Here is a 22246-nt window from a genome sequence, read left to right as displayed (position 1 = left end):
TACATTGTGTGATGGAAAATAAAGGAAATGGCCATTCTGTTGTTCTTCCAAGGCCTTTCTTTGCCAAGCAAACTCCCTCAGACATGGGAGGCAGTTCTGATTTCAGCAGGATTTGTGTGTGTGGATGGTGCTTGAAGACTCTCAGTAAGAGGGAGGGAAAGATAGGATTGCAAAAACTGTCTGAAGGGGGAAAAAGTGAGCAGCAGCTTGAGAGGAAGCTGAGAGTCAGGGCTGCACTTAAATGGAACATTTCCTTTGGTTTAGAAATAAAAGTTTGAGACACATAAGGCCTGTGGTTCATTCACCACACTGGCTTAGGCCTGGCTGGGGTCCCCTCTGCCACCACACCCGAGGGCTGTGCTCTGGGGTTGGCTCCGTGTGACCCCCAGAGCCAGCCCAGGGGACTCTGCAGTACCTGGCACTGAGCCCTCCCGACCTGGCTCCCCAGGAGCTGCTGGAAGTGTGTTCTGTGCTGATGGCCAAGGCCAGCAGCATCTTCCCTAATCTCTGGGTGCAAGGTTCAGCCCTGCCAGGGCGGGGACAGACCTCAGATGTCCCCCTGAGCTTCGGCTTCCCCCTCACGCGCTGTGACAAAGTCATCCCCGTTTCGGTCCGGTCAGGCATTCCCTCTGCTCACTCTGCGCCTTGGCTCTCCTCCCTGGCAAGTACAAATGTTCCAGATAGCTGAACAGATTCTGTGACACAAGACAGCTGCTTTTGTAGGGAGGAATTAATTTAATCAAGTACTCCATCATTAAAATAATCTGACATGTCAGATGGAAAAGCACAGAAGCAAGCTTGCTTGAAGATGAAAACTAACACTTTTTCCAGCCAGAAGTGTCCCAGAAGATGAGGCAACGGTATAATACTTCACTCTAGGTCTCCGTGTAATATTTTAGTAATGTAAATAATATCTTATCCAAAGATAATTTGTGAAGGAATTACCTCTTCGTAAAGCCTGGCTGACTTGGTAAATTGTATTTCTTCTCTGGAGCATAAGAATCGTAAAATCAGAGTGGTTTGGGTTAAAAGAGACTTTAAAGGTCCACCATCCTGCCATTGGCAGGGAAAACTTCCACTGTCCCAGATTGCTTCAAGCCCTGTCTAACTTGTCCTTGGACACTTCTAGGGATGGAGCAGCCACAGTTTCTCTGGGTAACCTGTTCCCAGAATGAGAGACTGCATAGAGTTGAAGACAATGCCGTGGTCCTCAAAGGGCAGGATTAGACACATGTGGCTGATTCCACCACACAGAATACAAGGGCTCTTTTGGCTGGAAACAGCAGAAAATGGTGAAAATCATCCCGCTCTTCCTCTTGCCACAGGGCAGCTTCTGCTGTATCTTAGTTGCTTGGTTACTTAATTACCTCCATATTATAGTGTATTTTCTTAATTCTTCATACCAGGTGTTTATTATCTCTGGGAAGGATTTTCTTTGCCCATTTGATGCTGGAGATGAGGTTGTGTTTATGGGCAGCAGCACAGAAGGTCTCAGTCCTTGGCCAGCACAAAGCCATCCCCAGCATCCTGGATGACAGGGCACAGATTTGCCTCCCAGGCAGCACTGCAGTGCCAGGAACCCAAACCTCTGGAGTTACCCAGTGTTCTGCTTTCCCTGTGGTGTGGGCAGAGTCCATTACTGGTGTGGCAGCAAGTGTCTGTGCTGCAGAAACAAGGCCTGGCTCTGCGTGGCCAGGAGCCTGTTCCTCCACACGGCTCCCCATTCCCCTTAACTCACTTCCCGGGTACACGCTGCTGATGGGATGAAGGAGTGGGTGTGTGCTCTGGGTAAGGAGTAGATCTGTGCACTGTGTAAACACAGATGTGTCCTACAGTGTGTTGACAAATCACAAATAAGCCCCAAAACTTGAATCAAGACCTGGTTCCTGTGTAACTCTCCGGCAGAGGAGTTTCACCTCCACTGCCAGCCCACCCCGTACATTACCGACTGTAACTTCCAGGGGGGATATCTGATTTCTCTGACTATGGAAATTCAGCCAGTAAAACACTAGGAAACACTGGACTTGGAGTACCCTGGAAGTTTGCTCTCCAGTTGGGTATTTGGGGGTGTTTTGGAAGCCTCCACCCAGTCAGACGGGAATGAAAATGGAAACTTTGCCTTTGGAAGAAAAGTTTGTGGTTGTGTTCTGCAGGAAAACCACAAAGCTGTAGAGGCAGAAAACTGGGGAATACTGGGCAATTGTGTGCTTAAAAAATCTGAAGATGAAGAAACTAAAGTTCGCATTTCTCTTTTGAAAGGTTTCTGGATTTTTAAGCCGCCCTCCTTATCCGGGGCGGGCGAGGGCAGCGATGCCCCGTGTTCGGTGTCGGTGTGCACAGAGCTGCACTCCTGGAGTGAGAGCAGCCCTCCCCAAAATGGGGCTGGTTACGTAACCGAAGACTAGAATAGCTGCTCACGTTTGGGTTTTGTTATAAACAGTGACCCCGACTGACTGTAGCTGCGGTGGATCCGCCAGCATTCCGTGTGCTCCGGCACAGAGGGAGTGCTCCGGAGTGCCGTCACCAGGGCCGGGAATGGGAATAGCAGCGGGCACCCTGATTTGCATAGAGGTCATGTTTTGCTAATATGTGTCTTGTAGAAGCAGACAGCATGCAAAAGAGGATGGTTAAAACCTGACCCAGCGATGTTTTTAAATTTCAAATTATGCATAAAGTATGCATTAAATTAATTAGGGAATTCATTAAGAAGGGAAGAGTAAAGAAACTCGTGAGCAGTGTTCAGCATTTAGTAATGCAAGCCATTTTCTATAATTGTTATATAGAATTTGCCTCATAACATTATCCTTTGATAAATTATTGCAGCATAATATGATATATGTAGCTTATTAACAGTTTCATTAATTACTATTAGAGAAAGACACTGAAGTCTGGCACACATAGAACAAGTGTTGAAGCAGATGGTTGAAATTAGTGAAATGCAATTGGTTGCTGAACCCTTTTACCTAATTACATTATTACATCAAAACAGTTAAACTAAATTTGTCAAGTTGTCGGCCGAGCACTGGATGTTTGGAGCAGGGCCCAGCTCTGGATGTCCTCCCCTGGCTCCAGTGCCGGGCCCTCCTGCAGACCTCGACCTTGCCTCACTCACCTGCATCCCACATCAGTCTCCACATCCTCCTCCTCTTCCTCCTGGCCTTGAAGAGCATCGTTTCCACACAGCCTTGCCATGCCCTGGCAGTGTCCCCAGGGCTGCTCAGGGACAGCTCTGGGTTTGGCAGCTCTTGTGGGTTTGGTCTCCCCGGGTCAGGGGTGGTGAAAAGCTGTGGTGGGTGTGGGGACACCCAGCTCAGCTCTACAGCACCTGGTGATACCGAAGCAAATGGGTTTGCAGCCGCTTCCTCCAGCCATGGCACACTGCTGGGTTTGTTCCTTCTCTTGACACAACCCTGGGATTTCCTTCCTATGGTCCAGGAGCCAGGATAGAAAAGTCTGGAAGCTGGTTACTCTGCTTGGGCAGAGCCCCCGAGCCCTAGACAAGGGCTGGGCTGCACACACCGCTCCCCCCCCAGTGACAGGATGCACCAGCCTGGCTTCCCTCGCAGGACATGGAGGAGTCTGGGGGAGGATCTCAGGGTCTGAGGGGCGCAGGGGTCCCTGTGCAGCCTGGGACACCCCTCCTGTTTCGTGCATGGTGGGGAGAAGGGCCATGTTCCCCACTGCAGGGTGGTGCCTTTGTCTGCCACATCACCCGCTGGCACCGAGCCTTTGGCCTCAGTGGAGCTGGGGGTCCCACTGCCCCCAGGCCTGTTCCCTGGACAGGATGGGGTGCAGAGGGGAGAGGGAACCACTCCCTGTGCAAATGGCCCCAGGAAGGCGTTTGTTCAAACAGCAACTAATGTGAGCCCATGTCCTTGCGGCCGCTTCATGTGGGAGTGATGTCGGGGTTCAGAGCCAGGAGAGTTCGTGGCTCTCAGCCACGGGGCCCTTGGCAAGCCCCATCCTACAGGTTTCCCAAAGACCTGAAAGTGATTTGGGTGAAATAAAGCATTCCAGCTGCCCGGGAAGGGAGATTTTCGGAAGTGTGTGTGCCTTTGGCTCGGTCTGTAGACCAGGAGGGGAGTGCCAGGCTGAGCACGGGGCTGGATGGGCTGTGGGGAGGGGGTCACTCCCCCTGGCTTCCACCTGGAGAAATGTAAAGGCACCGCTGAAATTAGTGAGTCAACCCTTCGTCGGAAATGTCACCTGCTGCCATGTGGGTGCTCTGGGTCTGTTCCTCATTAGAGCCTGGCACCGCAGCTCGGCACAGGCACCGCCTCGGAGCCGGTGTTCCACACGATCCCGGCAGGCTGGGAGCAGGGCAGGGAATCGCTGACAGCAGAGCTTTTAGATACATTTTAACAGATTTGTTTACCTCTGCCTTAATTAGAGCGAACCGGGTTTAGGCACCGAGCTCCTCCTCGTGCCTTTGGAAACGTTTTCGCTCAGCACAGCAAACTCCATGGCAGGGACTGCCTGCACAGCCATGGATTGAGTGGAGCTGGAATCACACACAGGGCTTTAAGAGCATTTCCCTCTTTTGCCCTGCCTCTGTATTCCTGACTTTTAGCCCACCCACACTCCTGGAGGAGTCACCAAAGGCTGGTCCGTGTGCCGGGGAGGACCCAGACAGCACTGCCGGTGATCTCCTGGCGTTTCCGAGGGAACTGGGAGACGGCTCCTGGGGAACAGCCCCTCCAACCAACAGTTCAGACCCAGACCACGCAAACCTGGGGAATCTGTGAGCTGCTCCCACTGCACAGGTGGGGAAGGGCTGAAAAATGGATACACAGTTATCCTGCAGAAGTCCATCAAAATAATAATGAGCATAATTCCCAATAAATTCCTGCTCTGCTCTGAACCCCAAACCCAGTAATTAAATGACCTCTCAGTTGTTTAAAGAAGCCTGTGCCCATTGCATACTTTAATACTATAAGGAATGTTAAATAATTATCATCAAAATATATCTGTGGTGCCCTGAATTCTCTCCCTAAAAGGGTTTCAGGTTGGCCATGGCAGCTGGAGGCAACTCCAGCAGGGAGATGCCCAAACCCCCCATCATGCTGGGGGTGGCCTTGGATGAGCAGAAGGAGAGAGAAAATGCGGAGCCCTAAGTACGAAACATGACAATCCATAAGTGCTTAATTTCTGCCCAAGCATCAGCAGGTGTGTGGGAGCAGTGGGGGAGTGTGGGGACTGAGTCACTGAACAGAGGCCCGTGTGGTTGGGATTTATTTTAATTATCCGTACTGGCAGTTTTCAGGAAATCTCCCACCTTTGTGCTCCCCCAGCTCTACCCTTGGGCACCAGCACAGGTACTGGTGTCTGTGGGAGGCAGAGTAAGAAAGATGGGGACAGACCTTTAGCAGGGCTTTTGATAGGACAAGGGGGAATGGCTTTAAACTGAAGAAGGGGAGATTTAGGTAGATTTCGGGAGAAATCCTTCCCTGTGAGGGTGGGGAGGCCAGTGGCACGGAGATGGCACTGTCTGTCCGTGGGAGTCACTGCCAGCCCATCCCAGTGTGAGACCAGTGTGCCACATGGTGAGTAGGTACAAGAGCTCGGGCAGCGAGGTGGGACCGTGTATGATCAAACCAGAGCTGGTGAGGGAGGACTCCAGGCCTGGAATATCAGTGCAGTGCCTTCCTGTGTGCATATGGCAGGGAAGACAGGCCATAATGAGTCACTGAGAAATGTAATAAAAATAGGTTCTGCTGCCGTGTAAAGAAAGTAGCAGGTTCTAATTACCGTGGGGGCTCTCTCTGGTGGGGAGGTGACGAGAAGGGGGCAGGACTGCCCTCACACTGCCCAGCACAGGGTTCCCAGCTCCTTGGGGTGGCAGAAAGGCTGGGAAACCCTGGGTGAGTTCAGCTGAAAAGCCTCTCCAGATATTTTCTAGTGCTATTTGTGATACATACGCAACCGAGCAGGCACTTCTTTTTATTTCTATTCTGCAGGAATTAAATTAATTTTAGAAATGGCACTATAACTATTTTCCTGCCTCAGGGACCATTTGTTTTAAAATCATTAAAGACTTTTATATGACACCGCACTGACATTTGACGTGAATAAATTAAAGGAATTAGTATAAAACTGCTTTCTTTCTCTGAAGCTTCCCAGCACATCTCTGCACACATGCACAGTCAGTGAGGGTGCTCACAGGCACCAATGTCAGTGTGCCCACGAAAGGATGCAGATCCAGCCCTCCAGCAGCTTCACTGCTGGAAGAGGATGAGGCACAGCCTTAGTGTGCACCCTCAGTGGGCCCTGCTGTGCCTCGGGGATCAGACTCACAGGATGGTTTGGGTTGGAAGAGCCCTAAAGCTCATTTCCTTCCACCCCCCTGCCATGGGCAGGGACAGCCTCCACTAGCCCAGGTTGCTCCAAGCCCCATCCAACCTGGCCTTGGACACTTCAGGGATGGGGCAGGCACAGCTTCTCTGGGCAACCTGTGCCAGGGCCTGCCCACCTTCACAGACAGGAATTTCCTGCTAATATCTAATCTAAATCTCTCCTCTTTTAGTTTAAAACCATTCCCCTTTTCCCTCTCCCTCTCTGCAGGTGTAAGTTGCTCTCCCTCTCTTTTATGCAGGAATGCAGGCATGTAAAGCAGCTGGGATGGTCCCAACTTGAGATCCCATCACTACATCTCACCTCCCACCTCTGGCTCTGCATGTTCTGACCCAGCTCTGGAACCAGATCATCCCTGCTGGAATTTCATGCCCCTCAGGTAATGACCCGTTTGCTTTCCCCACCCTGCCTGCTGTGTGTGCCTGGCCCTGCTGGCTGCCCATGCCCTGCCTGCTGTGTGTGCCTGGCCCTGCTGGCTGCCCATGCCCTGCCTGCTGTGTGTGCCTGGCCCTGCTGGCTGCCCATGCCCTGCCTGCTGTGTGTGTCTGGCTTTGTGTGCTAAGGCTTGATTTGTTTTACTCTTTTAGAGGAGCACTCGGTGCCCATCGTGTTTAACTCTCCATGTGCAGTTCCAGACAGTGGGAATGTCACTCAGCTGTGCCTGGCTGGCCGGGCTCTAATTCCAGCTGTGCCTGGATCCCTGGGAAGGCATCCTGCTGTATTTCCCCCAGCCCCACCATTCATGGCTTGTGCACGCTGCTGAAACCAGGGGGGAGTTAAAGGCACCCAAAGGTCTGTCAGGAGATCACATACTTTTTTGTGCTCTAACCCCACCATGTGATACTTAAGCAAATTGCATTGTTCTATGATTATTCTCCTCCATGGACACGTGTGGTCAGAAGGGTGCAGGATGCAGGATACCAGGTGTGGGATTCAGGATACAGGGGTGCAGGATTCAGGATGCAGGGGTGCAGGATTCAGGATGCAGGGGTGCAGGATTCAGGATACAGGGGTACAGGATGCAGCTATAGGTGCAGATTATCATCAGCTCTGCCAGGGCACAACCAGAGCTGGCAAACCAGAGCAGCTGGCGGGAAGGCAGCTCCTCACATCCTGTGGGGGGACCTGAGGGGTCCTGGGGCTGCCAGCCCCCCTCGTCCTCCCTGGCCCTCTGGCTCAGGTGCTGTGGTGGCCGTGGCTGTGGTGGCTGTGGCTGTGGCTGTGGTGGCCGTGGCTGTGGCTGTGGTGGCTGTGCCTTTGGTAGCCATAGCTGTCATGGCCAGGTCCCTTCACTCTCCCCAGCCATGGGAGCTGATCCCACAGGCACTGGAACCCAGACAGGAGGGGCCCGAGCAGAGCTCACCAGCTCTGTCATCTTGTACTTGTACAGCAAAGTGCTGTTAATAATCGTTTAAATGCTTTGGTGTCAGTCACTGCTCTTTCTTTGTAAATGTTACTCATTTCATAAATAAATCAAAACCTGCAGACCCTGGGTTTTCAGAAACTTGAATGCTTTTGTTAAAATTGTATGAAGCAAATTCACAAACACATGATTTATATTATCTCAGCACAGCACAGGAGATGATAGAATATACTATTTAAATTAACTCCTCTCCCAACAAATGAAATCAATTCTGTTCTTGGGTTACTTTTCATCTGCCTTTTGTCTTGTTGCTGAATCTTTTCTATTTCTTTCACTCATTCATCTATTGTGCCCTTTCCTTGATCTGATAGCATTAAACATATAATTAAGTCATAAAGGAGGGAACTGATGAGTATAGCAGATGGTAATTGCTTCCTACATTTGAATGAAATGATATGCATTGCTACAATTTACAGCTCTCGCCTCATATTTTATTCAGGAACCTTTTATCTCTTTTCCTGCAGAATTATTCTGCAATAAATTTAGACATCTTATCAATAGCTTGGGTGATAGTCACAGAAAGGGGGAAAACTGAACTTTGTGCATCTTAATGTTTAAAATAATTTTCTACAATAATTGAATTATCTCCCCCCAAATATCATAGCGAGAACCTGCCGGACTTGGTTGTTTTCCTTTTAAAAGCTCATCCCGTGATTAAAGAGAAAAATTGGCCAGTGTAATTACACTTATTGGGCCAGGAGGTGCAGGAGCCTCCTGCAGCCCCATCTCTTGGTGGTCAGGTTGGTTCTCCAGGGCTCTGAGTTCTGTCAGTTCTCCCACTGCTGGAGTGTGCCAGGGGGTAATCCTGAGCACACACAGGGGATAATCCCAACAGCCTGGGGGGTGCTCAGGGGCTGCTCCCTATCTCACCATGCTTGGAATTAACAAAAAAACATGTTCAAACTTATTTTCTCTGTGAACTATGCCTGGCAGTGCCTGAGGGTTCAGGAGCATCTGTGGCACTGCAGCTGCATGGTCTTGTGTGAAGAGGGTTTCTTCTGCCTGGGTCTTTAGAGTAAGAGGATTTATAACTCACATGCAGAATGGCATAGGCCATGAAAATTCAGGTAAAGGAGAAAATGAGTGTTTTGGGGAAAAACATCCACATTTTGACACCTTCTGTTAAAGAGTCAAAGGGGTCATGGCAGAAGAGGCACTGGAGCATAATGAAATCAGCTGGGTTTAGCTAGATGGACAAGCTGGGAGAAAAAAGAGGCATATTGAAAGTTAACTTTTTGACTTGAAGTTCAAGATCAAGAGTCCTTAGTTTTATTCTATTTTTTAGCTTTTATTCTATCTCTTAGTTTTTACTTTATCTCTTAGTTTTTATTATCTTATTTTTTTATTCTATTTCTTGATTTTTATTTTATTTCTTAGTTTTTATTCTTTTCTATTTTATCCCATTTCCCTTTCCTTTCCTTTCCTTTCCTTTCCTTTCCTTTCCTTTCCTTTCCTTTCCTTTCCTTTCCTTTCCTTTCCTTTCCTTTCCTTTCCTTTCCTTTCCTTTCCTTTCCTTTCCTTTCCTTTCCTTTCCTTTCCTTTCCTTTCCTTTCCTTTCCTTTCCTTTCCTTTCCTTTCCTTTCCTTTCCTTTCCTTTATTAATCACTATTAATCTGGAACCCCAAAATTCCGATTGCTTTACCAAACAAGTACCTATTTTTTGTTTCGAGTGGGTGCAGAGGAATTTCCTGGCTCTGAGCAGCTGGTGCCCATGGCAGGAGCCCTCCTGCCGCTGTGTCCTCTCCCGTGGGACCCCGCTGTCCCCTTGCCCTGCCTGGCGGGTCCCACCCCGGCAGGATGCGGTGCAGGGTGTGCTGGCACCGCTCCTGGGTGATGCCCACACTGTGCCCTTGCCACAACCCGTTTCTGAGCTCCTCTCCCACGGCACCACCAATATTTCTAAATTTTCTGGGAAAATGGCTCTCTCTTTCCCTTTTCCCGGGCGATGAAGTGGAAATCCCGCGGCTGCCTCTGTGACAGTCCGTGAAGCAGCACAGGGGGGAAGTCCCGGGAGGGGGCAAAGCAGGAGGAGCTCGGCAGAGGACGGGGGCGAGCCCTGGCAGCGAGGAGAGGGATGGCTCCCTGTGGCCGGCAGAGCCCGGGGGGAGCTGGGCAGCGCTGCTGCAGACACGTCCCGGGGTGGAAATGGATGTGGCCACACACGGCCGTGTTCTTTTTTCCCACAGAAGATTGTTATAATAGTGCGAAATGCAACAATATTGGCCAGAAACGGGTCTGTCTGTCATTTCCCCGTCATCTCCTTTATTAGGTTAAAAGCATGATGGATACAAGCAACTTCCCTGGGCTCATCTGTGCCGTGTGGGCAGAGGTCAGCCCGTGATTAGACCCACTTGAGTGGCTGCAGATGGAGGCTCTGGGCACACGGGCTGTTCCTCAGGTCTGGAACAGGAGGAGGGAGCCAAATATGGCCCAAAATGAGCTCCCAGCGAGGTGGCTCCTGGCTGGGGACCTGGGGCTCAGTGAGGGGGCAAGGACCCGGCCAGTCCAGGGGGAGGGGGCAGGGGCACAGTGGGGCTTGGGAGGGGCGGGATGCTGTCCCTCCAACCTGGAAGGGAACGGGGCTGGAAGAGCAGCAGTGGGGAGTGGACACTGGGTGAATTCAGCCTGGAATATGGTCCAGATTTGTGCAGGCAGTGAACCACCAGGACAAACCATCCAGGGACAGGGTGCTGTGCCGAGATACGGGGTGTTTATGGAAAGATACGTGAGTCAGGAGATACAATCTTGATACAGATGAGTGAGGGTTTTGGTCTGGTTGCAGGAAACCTCTGGCTCTGTTAGATCCTGGTTCCCCACAGCCCAGGAGGGAGCTGACAGCCCAGGCTGTAGACAGCAGCTTCTCTCCTGCAGGATGCAGCTGCCCAGGGCAGAGGGATGGCTGGGCAGGGGGTTTGTTGCAGGGCAGAGGTCTCTGGCTTTACCTCACTCTGCTCTGTCCTTGCCACACACATGGAAGAAGGGGGACCTCAGGCACCCACCTCTGCGTGAGGTGTCCATGGGCAGGGCCAGTGCTTGGCTCTTCCCTCTTCACAGGGGCACAGCTGCCTTTAGCCACTTTTCTCAGGATTTGTGTTTCCACGATTTAAAACACAAATTTTGGCCTCTCAATAATAATCGATTATTTCAATGATTTGTGTCACTAAATTGGACATTTGAAACAACTCACACTTGGAGCTTCTATTTCCCCTGGTGAAGCTGCAGGATGATTTGCAGGGTAAACCACTGTAAGCCTCCACAGTGTAAGGCCTGGGGGTCCTGAGTGCACACGGCAGCAAACCCTGAGCTGTCATCACACAGAGCATCCCAACTCCTCACTGCTTTCCTTCTGCGGGGTGAGGCAAGAAAGACTTGTCAGTAATAATTTCCTGAGTGATTTTTAAAAGCCCGTGACTCCCTTCCTTATTAGTTTTAATAAAGAGTCACTGCTCCCTAAGCTTGCTCGGAAAATTATTATCCATCAGCAAGACAGAAGACAAACATATGAGCTATTGACAGCAACAGAGCGAGCCCCTCAGGATGGCTTTTAACAGACAAGCATTACCTTTTTTTCCTCAGCCAACCTGAAATTAAGTTCTTTTTGAGGATTGGGTTCTACCAAGCCCTGGATGCTCACGCCACAACTTGGAATAATGTAATGCTTTGTGTTGTAAGAGACCTTAAGATCAACCAATTTCTCCCCTCTGCCCTGGGCAGGGATACCTTCCACTGTCCCAGGTGGCTCCAAGCCCTGTCCAACCTGGCCTTCCCTCCTCCCTTGCTCTGGGTTTGTCAAAAATGCGGTACTAGGAAATACTAAAATCCATTGGTTTGCTCCAGTGGACATGGTCAGCCAGGATGCCACGGACTGATGTGAGGACACATCCCAAGGACCCCACTGGAGAGCCCAGGTGGGTGCTGGTGCTGTTCCCACACTATCACACAGCCTCTGGAGCTTAACATGACACAACTGATGCCCAGCATTTTATGAAATTTAACTTTTTCTACCCTTCAGCTTGGAAAAATGAAGTTATAATGCAGAGATCCCAGTGTTTGCAGGGAAAGAAGGGGGACAGGAATGACTCAGGTTTGGGGAGCACACAGGCTGGATGTGCAGCTGTGTGTGGTCAAGCTGCTATTGATGCTTGAGAGTTTCCAATTGCTGGTAATGGACTGGGGAAAAAGGATAATGTGTTTGATCGACCAGCATGGACAAATTTCATTTAGGGGATCAATAACAGTTTATACTTGACAGAGCGGAGGGACCACATTTATTTTTCCCTTTGATTGAATAAATGTTTTCAATGAAAGTGCAGATGTGAAGCCATCGTGCCCGTTCCTCCAGTGGAGGCACAGCTGCTGCCCCGCTGTTCCTGCTGGTGACGTGTGTTCCAAGGGAACCTGGTGCCATGGATTGCCAGGGGCTGGCACTGCCACTCGGCATGACGGGCACTTCATTAACACAGAACACACGACAAGTGCAGGGGCTGGTTCTCCTGACCCCCAGCACTGTGAAACACCAGGAAGAGACATCACCTGGGTGTATTTGCCAAGGGCGGGGAGAAAAGGGAAGATTTTTTTCCTGAGCTTTTTTCCCTTTTCTGTGTCCAGCATAATTCCTTCGAGCCTCTGGGAAGATACATGGGAGGGTAAACACACTGAGGAAACAGCCACAGCTCCACTAACATATGTTGCCTTCTCTCCCAAGCAGCCACTGTGTCTCCACACTCTCCTGTGGCACATCAGGGAGCAAGGGTCTGGCCCAGGGGCTGCCAGGGTGGGCTTGGCTGTGGGCACCGCAGTGTCCTGACATGGCTGTGGGGTCCAGGCTTGTCCCCTGGGCACAGTTACAGCCCTTCCTGCCCATGTGAAGCTGTGGGTGTGCACTGCCAGCCAGGAACACCCAGCCCAGCCCTGCTCACTGGGGAAAGCAGCCTGGGTGGCTCACAGCCCTTGCATGGGCTTCTCCCATCAACAGGGATATGTGGGGACATCCCACTTTGTCCAACCCACCCATCACCAGCTGAGCACCATCTCAAAACCATCTGCCTCTTCTGTCCCATTGGCAGTGCTCCAGGAGCTCCAAAACCCTCAAAAATTCCCCCTTGGAGCAGACCTGCTCTATGGCAGAGTGGGCAGAGCCAGTGCATGGTTATTCCCAGCCCCTCAACCAGATCTTGTTGGGGACATCCATCCCTGCCCACCACACTGTCCCTCCTTTCCAGGGCCGGGGGGGCACAGGACACCATTCCAGGAGGATCATACAGGTGTCACTGGATAACTGCCAGCTTCCCACAGACCCTGAGGGGCACTGTTGCCCAGAGATGGCCACGAGTCTCCGGGGGTTTGGCTTCTGCAAGAGGAGATTGGAAATAGGGGGAAGGAGGGTGGCTGTTAGCTCGTGGGGGGCACGGAACAGGTGCCCCTCAGGGCTGTGTGTCCCGGGAGTCTCTCAGGGCTGTGTGTCCCAGGAGTCTCTCAGGGCTGTGTGTCCCAGGAGCCTCTCAGGGCTGTGTGTCCCGGGAGTCTCTCAGGGCTGTGTGTCCCAGGAGCCTCTCAGGGCTGTGTGTCCCGGGAGTCTCTCAGGGCTGTGTGTCCCAGGAGCCTCTCAGGGCTGTGTGTCCCAGGAGCCTCTCAGGGCTGTGTGTCCCAGGAGCCTCTCAGGGCTGTGTGTCCCGGTGCTCCCGGAGAGCACACCCGCTCCCAGAGCCTGCCCACAGCTCCTGCCAGGCATGTCCCACCTGGGAACAAATGGTGGTCTTGCGGGAATGTTCCTGAGCCGAGGATCACTGAATCCTGTCCACCCTTAAAGTTGGCTTTCCTGCTTGGGGCAGTTCTCATCTCCCTCCATGGTTCGGGTTTGCTCCAGACCAGAGGAAGACTTGCATGAATTGGCTTTTTTGGACCATTTTAGACCAATGGCAGAGCACTGGCTCAGCAGACAGCCCCTGCTGACCGAGCACCACAGCCAGATAGGGCTCCCAGGGGCAGCTGCTTCTGCAGGGGCGCTGGGATTTGCGTGGGTTTCTTTCTGAACGCAGAATTTCCCCCCTTTTTGTCGCTGCGTTTTAGGAACTCTCTCTAAGAGAGGCTTAAAATCAAATTTGGCTGGTGGCAGATCCTAATTAAGTTCCAGATGACGCAGATGATAACTTTCCCTCGCAATATGGAGCAAATGCCAATAATAAATGCAGCCAGTTCCGAGCTGCAGCTGCACCAGCTCGTTTCCTTTGCTGCCTTGCTCATCAGGGCGAGAGAGCCGAGAGAGTGAGGAGCCCCTTCCAGACAGGGATCGGTGGCCCGATGACTATTTTAGGCAGGCAGCTCGGAATTGTTTAAAATGCATATTGTCTGTGTACATTTCAATAAGGCAAATGCCAGGCACGGGCGCCGCGGGGCTCCTGGATGTCAGATGATTAAGTCTTCAAGACTCGCAGCCATGGGGTCGTTATCGACGGTACTTCCAGGTCACCGTGTGAGCAGCGAAGTTAGAGGCAATGGTTGACCTTTTGACAGCACTGCAGGGTAACGGAGATCCAGAAGACATAAATAACCATTTCTAATTTGTTTTTGCGAGGGGTATTTATTTAAAAATGCAAATATATTATAACATATGTGACTTAAGGATATTCAGATGGGAAGGCAGAACGCGTTTCCTCCCGTTCTTTTTCCCTAGTGAATTTCCAAATGAAATGCTTAATGGGGGAAAAGGGAAGAGACGGAATAAATAATAATAATAATGATGAAGATCGCTTACCTTGTTCTCTTTTCGACTGTCTAGTACCTTTTTGTCAATGACATGCTCTATGCAAAGAGTCTTCTCGCGGCTGAATTAAGTTTGTGATATTAATAAAGAAAACACGCAGTAAATGGCTTGTCAGCTTTGTTTCATCCCGTGCCTGATGTCTAGCATGGAGATAATGCATCCATGACCTTATTTTATACATAATGTACTGCAGTGCACACAGAATTGGGAAGCTTTCAGGAGTCTTTTCTTTCGCCTTCAATAAATTGTAAAACCAGACCTTTCAAAATCCTGCCTATTGCACTTTGTGGTGACCCGACTTCCATGCAGAAGCCATTGGCTGACTTTATTTTTATCCTTGCAGGAAGAATAGCTGTTTATAAAACTCAACAAGCATAAAACAATATGCTTTGGGATTATAAATAGCATTTGAAAAGGTTTGGAGATTACACACTCTGGCCTGAAACACTGCAGGGCAAAATTCTTCATCTTTATCCAGGTAAATGAGGAGTTTTGATCAAGAAAAGACAGTTAGAGCTTCAGGATGTGGCCAATAATAACTCAATAAATCAGCCATGATGCGATCTGATGGTGTTCGGCTTCCTTTCAACACATAATCAGTGAGCACTTAATTGTTAGAAGTTGTGTAATTACAGCACAGCCACGTGGGACTGCGCGTTCTCTAACACCCTAATTTCCTGTATTTGTGGTGTTGGGGGCTTTCATCAGGAGCCAGGATCAAACTGCAGCTCATCAAACGAGCCGTGAGGCTGGGACACATTTCGGAGGTGTCTGGCAAGGCATTTAAAGGGATGTTGAGTCCTTAATGCACTAGGCAGGGAAATAGAAAGTACAGCTATTTCTGTGTGCATTTATATGGATATTTGCAAAACTGGTCCTGGAGCTGCTGGAACTAAATGTGCAACGTGAAGGGATCAGGTGAATTAATTTTTGACAGTTGGATAAGATGATCTTGAAGGTCTCTTCCAACCTTGATGATTCTGTGATTCTGTGAAAATAGTGGTGTGATCACGGACAAAACAATGGTCCCTGTACCTGCCAGTGTGCAAACTGTTCATCCCACCCTCTGACTCAGTCTGTACATGCCACCTTTCAGCTCAGCTGGAGAATGAGCCCTGGCTCCATCCCCACACACCCGTGGGCTGGCCATAGTTGTGGAAGGTTTGTTCCTGCAGCAAATGGTGAGCCATTTTGGAGTATCCATTCTTATTTCTGGTCCATTTTCCTCCATGGTTCTTGGTGATATTTTTACCTGTTCACCAGAGCAGTCAGAGCTCACTGGCCCTGGCCCTCGTGGTGAGTGTGTGTCACTGTTGTGCTGCATCACGTGCGCACCGGTGACGAGCTGGGGAGAGGGAGAGGTGTTCCTGCTGCCACATCTGCTCAGCCACATGAGGTCCTGCCCACAAAGGTGTGCTGCCAGGAGGGAGTGGCTGCCATGTGCTTAGCATGGCCCAGGATGCTGCTGTGGTCACACTGTTGAGCCCAGCAGTGACCACTGTGGGATATGAGGGGCTCACAGCCACATGTGCCCCTGGGCAGTGCCTGCCTCGGCTGCTGACAGGACACCAGCTCTGCCCCAGCCAGCCTGGGAACGGTGAAGATGGATGGACATCCCTGCTCCAGTGGCCAGGAAAGGTCTCCTCTCCTGCTGTGGTGTCTCTTCTCCCAGCCCAGTGGCAGCCGTGTCCCCCAGCAGCACGTGCCAGCGCGAGGGACAGGGGACAGCAGTGAGGTGCTGCTGCTCCAAGGAGAGGCCGACGTGCCATTGAAAAGGAGCATCTGCCATTTTGTGGACACTTAGGAAATTGCTGTGACATTTGGGTGACATTTTACTTCGTGCTCTGACCAATTGCCTCTCACCTGGTTGTGTGGAGCAGTGAGCTGCTGCCAAGTGGAGAGGAGGGAGCCTGGAGAGGAGGCGATTCCCGCTGGGGAGGGTGTGCGGGGGTGGATCATGTCCTGCTCCCGAGGGGATGGCACTGGGCACCCACGGGGCTCAGCGGGGACGTGGGTGAAGGCTCATGCTTCCCTCACAGCCCTCCCATGCACAGGGAGCACACTGGATGGGCACCAGCAGTGGCTGAGGTGGTGACCCAGTCCCAGCCACCCCTCTTGCCTGCATGTCCCCTCTGTCCCTGCCCAAGGGACACGTGTGGCTAGTGGGAGAATGAGCCTGGTCTCAGCTGACCAGATGGCCCAGGGATGGCACTAATTAACACAGGGCTCTGCTGCCATTTGTGCTCCTGAGGAGGGTTTGTAGAGCAGTGAAGACTGGAGGGGCCGCCCTCGCCTGCTGAGGAGCAGCGAACGCCACTGCGGCAGCGTGCGGCCACATCCCGGAGCATCCCGTATCCAAGTTATTCTCCACGAGAAAAACGTCACTGTGGCTGCACAGCTCTTTCCCTGAGCCCTCTGCTCACCCTGTCTGTGCACAGTCCCCATGGAGCAAGGGGCAGAGTGGAGGTGCCTGTGGGAATGATGGGGAAGGCACCAGGAGCCACTGGCTGAGGTTTGGGGCTCCACACACCTGGGAGCACTGTTGGGACCAAACCACAGGCTGCCGTGGTCACATCCTGCCCCCAGAACCCATCAAACACACCAACAGGCAGCAGCAGAACAGCACCAGCTAGATGATGCTGCCGACCTGTGCTACCATCCAGAGCCCCCAGCTTGCTCTGAGCAACCCCTAACTGATGGTGTGGCCAACAGCACAGACCTTTGGACAACCTGCAAACACGGCGTGGCCATTTACATCCCATTCCCTCTCCACCTCGAGTCTGAACCTGTCTCTTGGAGAGGGGAGTGACTCCCACACCCTACACTGGTGCTGTGTCTCATCCCCCCAAACCAACCTCCTGCCAGCATCACCCAGAGACCTGCCAGACCCCGTGGGAGCCTTGCTGAGCAGCTGTGGAGCTTTTTGGTCTGAAGTCAGAACCAGCCTGAAATCCTCCATGAGCTGGGAAGGAGGTTGAATCACTTGCTTTATTGCACAAGAAAAATCCTGCCTTTTGCTGGTGTTATGAATTAGCAGAAATTAAAGAATAGGGTTGTCTACACATTGCTTGGAAATTGTTTACAGCAAATAATGAAGCCAGACGAGCGCGTTGCCAGAGGCCGGGTCTGGAGCCGCTGGATCGCATTATTAATTAAAATACAAGTCAGCTCTTTCCAGCACGCGTAGCCCGTGGGTATCCAACGTGCTCCACTTGATTGAATCAGGTACTGGCAGCACAGGCATTTTTCATTTTGTGCTGCAAGGGATAACAGAAATGTAAAGCTGTTTTCTGCTACTTCATTTGAGAAAATATTATTTTGGAATGGAAGCGCAGCAGCTGCAGCAGCCGGGCAGGAATAACGTGAGGGACACGCTGGTACCTCTGCTCTGGGGTTTACATACAGAGGCTGCATCCTTGGCAGCTCCCTGGCCAAGGCAGCTGGTTCCGTGGCCATGGGAGGCAGAGGGCAGTGGCCCCTGGTTTGGGAAGGGGAATTCATCCCAGTAGGATTTTGTCTTATCCCCTTATAATGGGTTTTTCCACCAGTGAATGGCCAAAATTGTAGAATTCAAGGAATAGTTTGGGTTGTAAAGGACCTTAAAAATCATCTAGTCCAACCCCCTGCCACGTGCAGGGACATCTTCCATTACACCAGCTTGCTCCAAGTCTCTCTTAGGTCAAAGGAATTAATTTCTGGCCCATTCCCAAAGGTCACATGCCCTTTCGATTATCTGTTTTCCAGAAAAAAACAAACAAACAAACAAAAAACCCCCACAAAAACAAACCGCACCAAAACAAACCTCTTTTTTTTTCCTATTTCCAAGATAAAAAAGGAAACAAATATTTTTCCTTCTTGAAACAAGCAAACCCAATCCATAGTGTCTGGAGGAGCAGCGGCAGCAGGATCATCCCGGTGTTTGAGGACTGGCAGAGGGGGGACAGACACTTTCCCTTCCCGGAGCAGGTTTGGTTCACAAACCCATCACAGGGCAGAGACTGGGAGCCCTTCCTGCCACCACCAGCACTGAGCCACGGTAGCTCTGGCAACAGGAAAACAGCCCAGGGCTTTTCCCTCACGGAAAACTTTAGGTTTTATTTTTTTTGCCCATCAGTAGGAGGAAAGAGAATCCCTCTGTTTGGGCATCCCCTTGCAGGTGGTGTCCCCTAGGGGCAGCAGGGACACTCACCCTGGGGGATGGAGAAGTTCCAGGGCTGCCTCAGCCACGTGAGGGGCAGCAGCCTCCACCCGCTTCCCAAAGGTTTGAGCTGTTCTCCTGCAATAAAGATGCCAAATGACCCCAGTGAGGAAATACCTGAGCCCCAAAGACGCTGCTCTGTCACAGCTCCAGGGACCTCTTCACAGCCTGTCTGTAACACTAAGCAAGGACATCTCCAAGGGCTCTGAGCACGCAAAGAGGTTTTCCTGCCACAATTCCCTTTGTTTTGGTATTCTGAAGTCCTATCATATTCTAATATTGCTTATTTATTTGCCCTATTATTGATTGTTAATTATCATTAAGTACACAAAAAGTATACATAGGATGGGTGATGCCTCAACTTAGCATTGCTGGAGCAACCTCAGGTTATGGAATTTCCTGACTTCTAAATGCTCAGTCTTGCACCACAGACACGGAGGGGTTTGCATTTGATTTTATAAAGGCCAGGGGGAATATAAGTGATTTCCCTGCTGCTCGGACCCAAAATCCATGCTCAAGTGCACATCAGGTCAGCCCCTAACCAGCTGCAAGCACACAGCCAAGTTATTGGATTTCTGGATGATGAATAGAGATCAGGAAATGCACCTGCCTGGCTGCAGGGGGATTTGCATGAAAATGAAGATCCCCTACACCTGCGTATGTGAAATATTGATGAACAGAATCGAGGGTATGGGTGCAAAGCCCACGGCACCAGCTTCCTGAGGGACCATGGCAGAGCTGCTCCGAACCCAGGTGTCCCCTCTATGGGAAGAGAGCAGGAGAAGACGCTGGTAGCCAGGCCCTCGTTAGCCGCTTCCATTTTCTGGCACAGAAATTCACCGGGAAGTTACAACAGCTCTTGCCTGTCAGTCAGCTCGGGATTGGGCTGGTAAGTGCACTGATTGCTGCTTGTCTTCTGTGCCACATTCCAAGGGCTGCAGGATGCCCAGAGCAGGGGAAGGCAGTGTGGGAGATCCCGGAGTGACATCGTGTCCTGGGAGTGCTGCACTGTGCCGAAGGTGATTCCCGGGAGCCCTGCACTGCCTGGATGCCGTGTCCCAGGAACCTCAACCTCGCGTCCCAGCAGCACTGCACCGCCTCGACTGCAGCTCCTCGATGGCTGTGCCCAGGCCTGGCATGCTGAGGAGCCAGGTGGGCACTGCAGGTCGTGCAGCCACGGCCCCACACACATCCCTGATTTGTGTCTGCGCAAGAGGCACAGACTCGGGCAGAGAGGGCCGGGATGAGGGGTCAGTGTAACGCTGTTCCAATCAGCCTCCACTCCCCAGTGCCTCCAGCTGCTGTCCCAGTGCCTCCAGCTGCTGTCCCAGTGCCTGGCTGGGCACTGGCTCCCAGGCTGGGCTCGGGGAGGAGAAGTGAGGCCTGAGCCCCCCAGCCCGAGGAGCTGGCAGAGATCAGGGTGGGACAGCACAGAGACCAACCCTGTAGTGGGAGGGGCTGCCCTGGGAGGCTCTAATTGTGGGGACTAATTAATCAGCAGGTGCTAATCAGCAGGTGCCAGTTGAGACCCTGGTGTCCCCGGAGCCCTGAGCACACGGCCACCGGCCGGGCATGGACAGCTCCATCCACATCCCCACCGGGTCCCTGGATGCATGTCCCTCTGCCCCAGGGCCCCACAGAGGGACCCCCTTCCCTTGGTGGGGATCCACTGCAGCAGAGCTATTGTCTTGCAGCAGGCTGTAGGTCTGCTGCAGGGATGGCATTGCCTTGGAAGAAGCCCCTGCCCTTCCTGATGGAGCTCGTTCACCCCCCCAGGGATGTTATTCCAGGTGTTAATTATCATTAATTATCTCTACATAATAAACTCGTGCATGTGCCACCAGCCTGGCATTTGCTGCTGGTCCAAGGCTTTTAGTCTATGGAAGAAAGTTTCACTTCTAGGGCTGCTAAAGTACCTTCAGAATTCCCTGACGTATTCTGGATTCCATAACCCCCCAGCCCTCTGAGATTCCAGCCCTGCAACAACTCCCCTCTTTTCCAGGCATCCAGCCAATCCTGGTGCTGTTTTCCAGGATACTCCAGGGCCCAGAGGGCAGCAGTGGGCCCCGTGTGCCCGGAGCCTGGGGTCTGGTTCTGCTGTCACACTGTTGCCCTGATGGGGCATCCAGGGCTCCAGCTGCCAGACCCTGCTGTCCTGCTGCCGCTGCAGTGGTGGCCAGGGACATGGAGCTGCTCCGTGGTGGTTCTCCTCTCCTTCCTAATGTTGCTTGAAACGTTGTTCTCCTCAAAAGGGGAATGTTTCCGAGTTGATTTCTCACCGGTTTTATATTCCCTTTAATTTAGAAAAACACATATAAATAGCAGAAGGTACCTCCCGTGTGTACACAACCACTTCCCCGTGGCTTCCTTGTCGTGTGTGAGAGGAACAGAACGTATTGGTGGTGATTTCATCCTGTGGGATCGTTGGGGAACAAGGCCAGAGCCACTGTGTCTCCTGAGCCTCATCTCTGTGCAGACACAGGGATGAGGGACAGTGGCTGGGGACATGGGACACTGGCTGGGGACAAAGGGCAATGCCTGGGGCCAGGCCCCCAAGTTCTGCTGTGGATGGAGGGTGGGAGACACCTCCCAGTGCTGGTCACTCCCTCCACGCTCTCTGTGTCCGGCAAGGAGGGCGAGGGGCTGTGGGGCCGTGGCTGTGGGGCTGGGGGCTGAGGGGACACACATGTCACAGTCATGATAGCCTTGTGGGGCCCTTGGATGCTCTGCCTGAGTGGCATCGTGGAGCCCATAAAAGAATCACAGCTAATTAAGCATTATTTTTAAATCCAGAGGAATCTTTCCTGCATCAGGGCAGCCTCATGCCATGGCAACCAAGCCTTTCCCATGGTTCAGTCCTGCAGTGCTGCTTCCCAGGAATGACTTTGCAGTTCCAGTGGTGGGTGGCGTGGCTATGCCAGGGTGCTGGTGGCACGGTCCCATTGGTCACACGGTGCCACCCTGCCTTTGGCCTTCTCCTCTCCCTGGAGATGTGCCAGCCCCTGCTCCCTGGGCAATGGGGTTTCCCCTCAGTGGCAGGGGCTTTCCTGGGCATCGAGGGCTCCCCTGGCTCCCCAGCCCTCTGTTCTGGAAGGGCTCAGCAGCTCCAGACCCTTTGGCTGCCATGGGGAAGATGAGAATTGTAGGGATTCCCGGCAGGCAGCTTGTACAAGAATGAAAGTACATATTGTAAAGGGACCTTCTGAAACAGTCGGCTGGCAAATACCAGTGATAACTATTTTAATTCATCTCCTCTGACATGAATAGGAACTTTCTCTTACAACTGAATATAAATAGAAGTTGGACATAGCATTACTATATGAATAAATGAATTAATCAATCAATGACAAAAACACACTATGTAATCAAAAGATTTTTCATGTTAAGATTAATTTAGTGTAATACATGCCTAAATATTACATAAGCCCCCTTGACATTGAATTATAGGGCTGGTGGATGGGAGGGAGCGGGCTGTGCGGAGCGGGAAGGTGGGACAGAGCTGGGGAAGTGG

This window comes from Manacus candei, unplaced genomic scaffold (assembly GCF_025592945.1).
Source record: "Manacus candei isolate 608988 ecotype Guabito, Panama unplaced genomic scaffold, ASM2559294v1 h1tg000077l, whole genome shotgun sequence".
In the NCBI taxonomy this organism is placed as follows: domain Eukaryota; kingdom Metazoa; phylum Chordata; class Aves; order Passeriformes; family Pipridae; genus Manacus; species Manacus candei.
Note: the sequence above shows the minus strand (reverse complement) of the source record.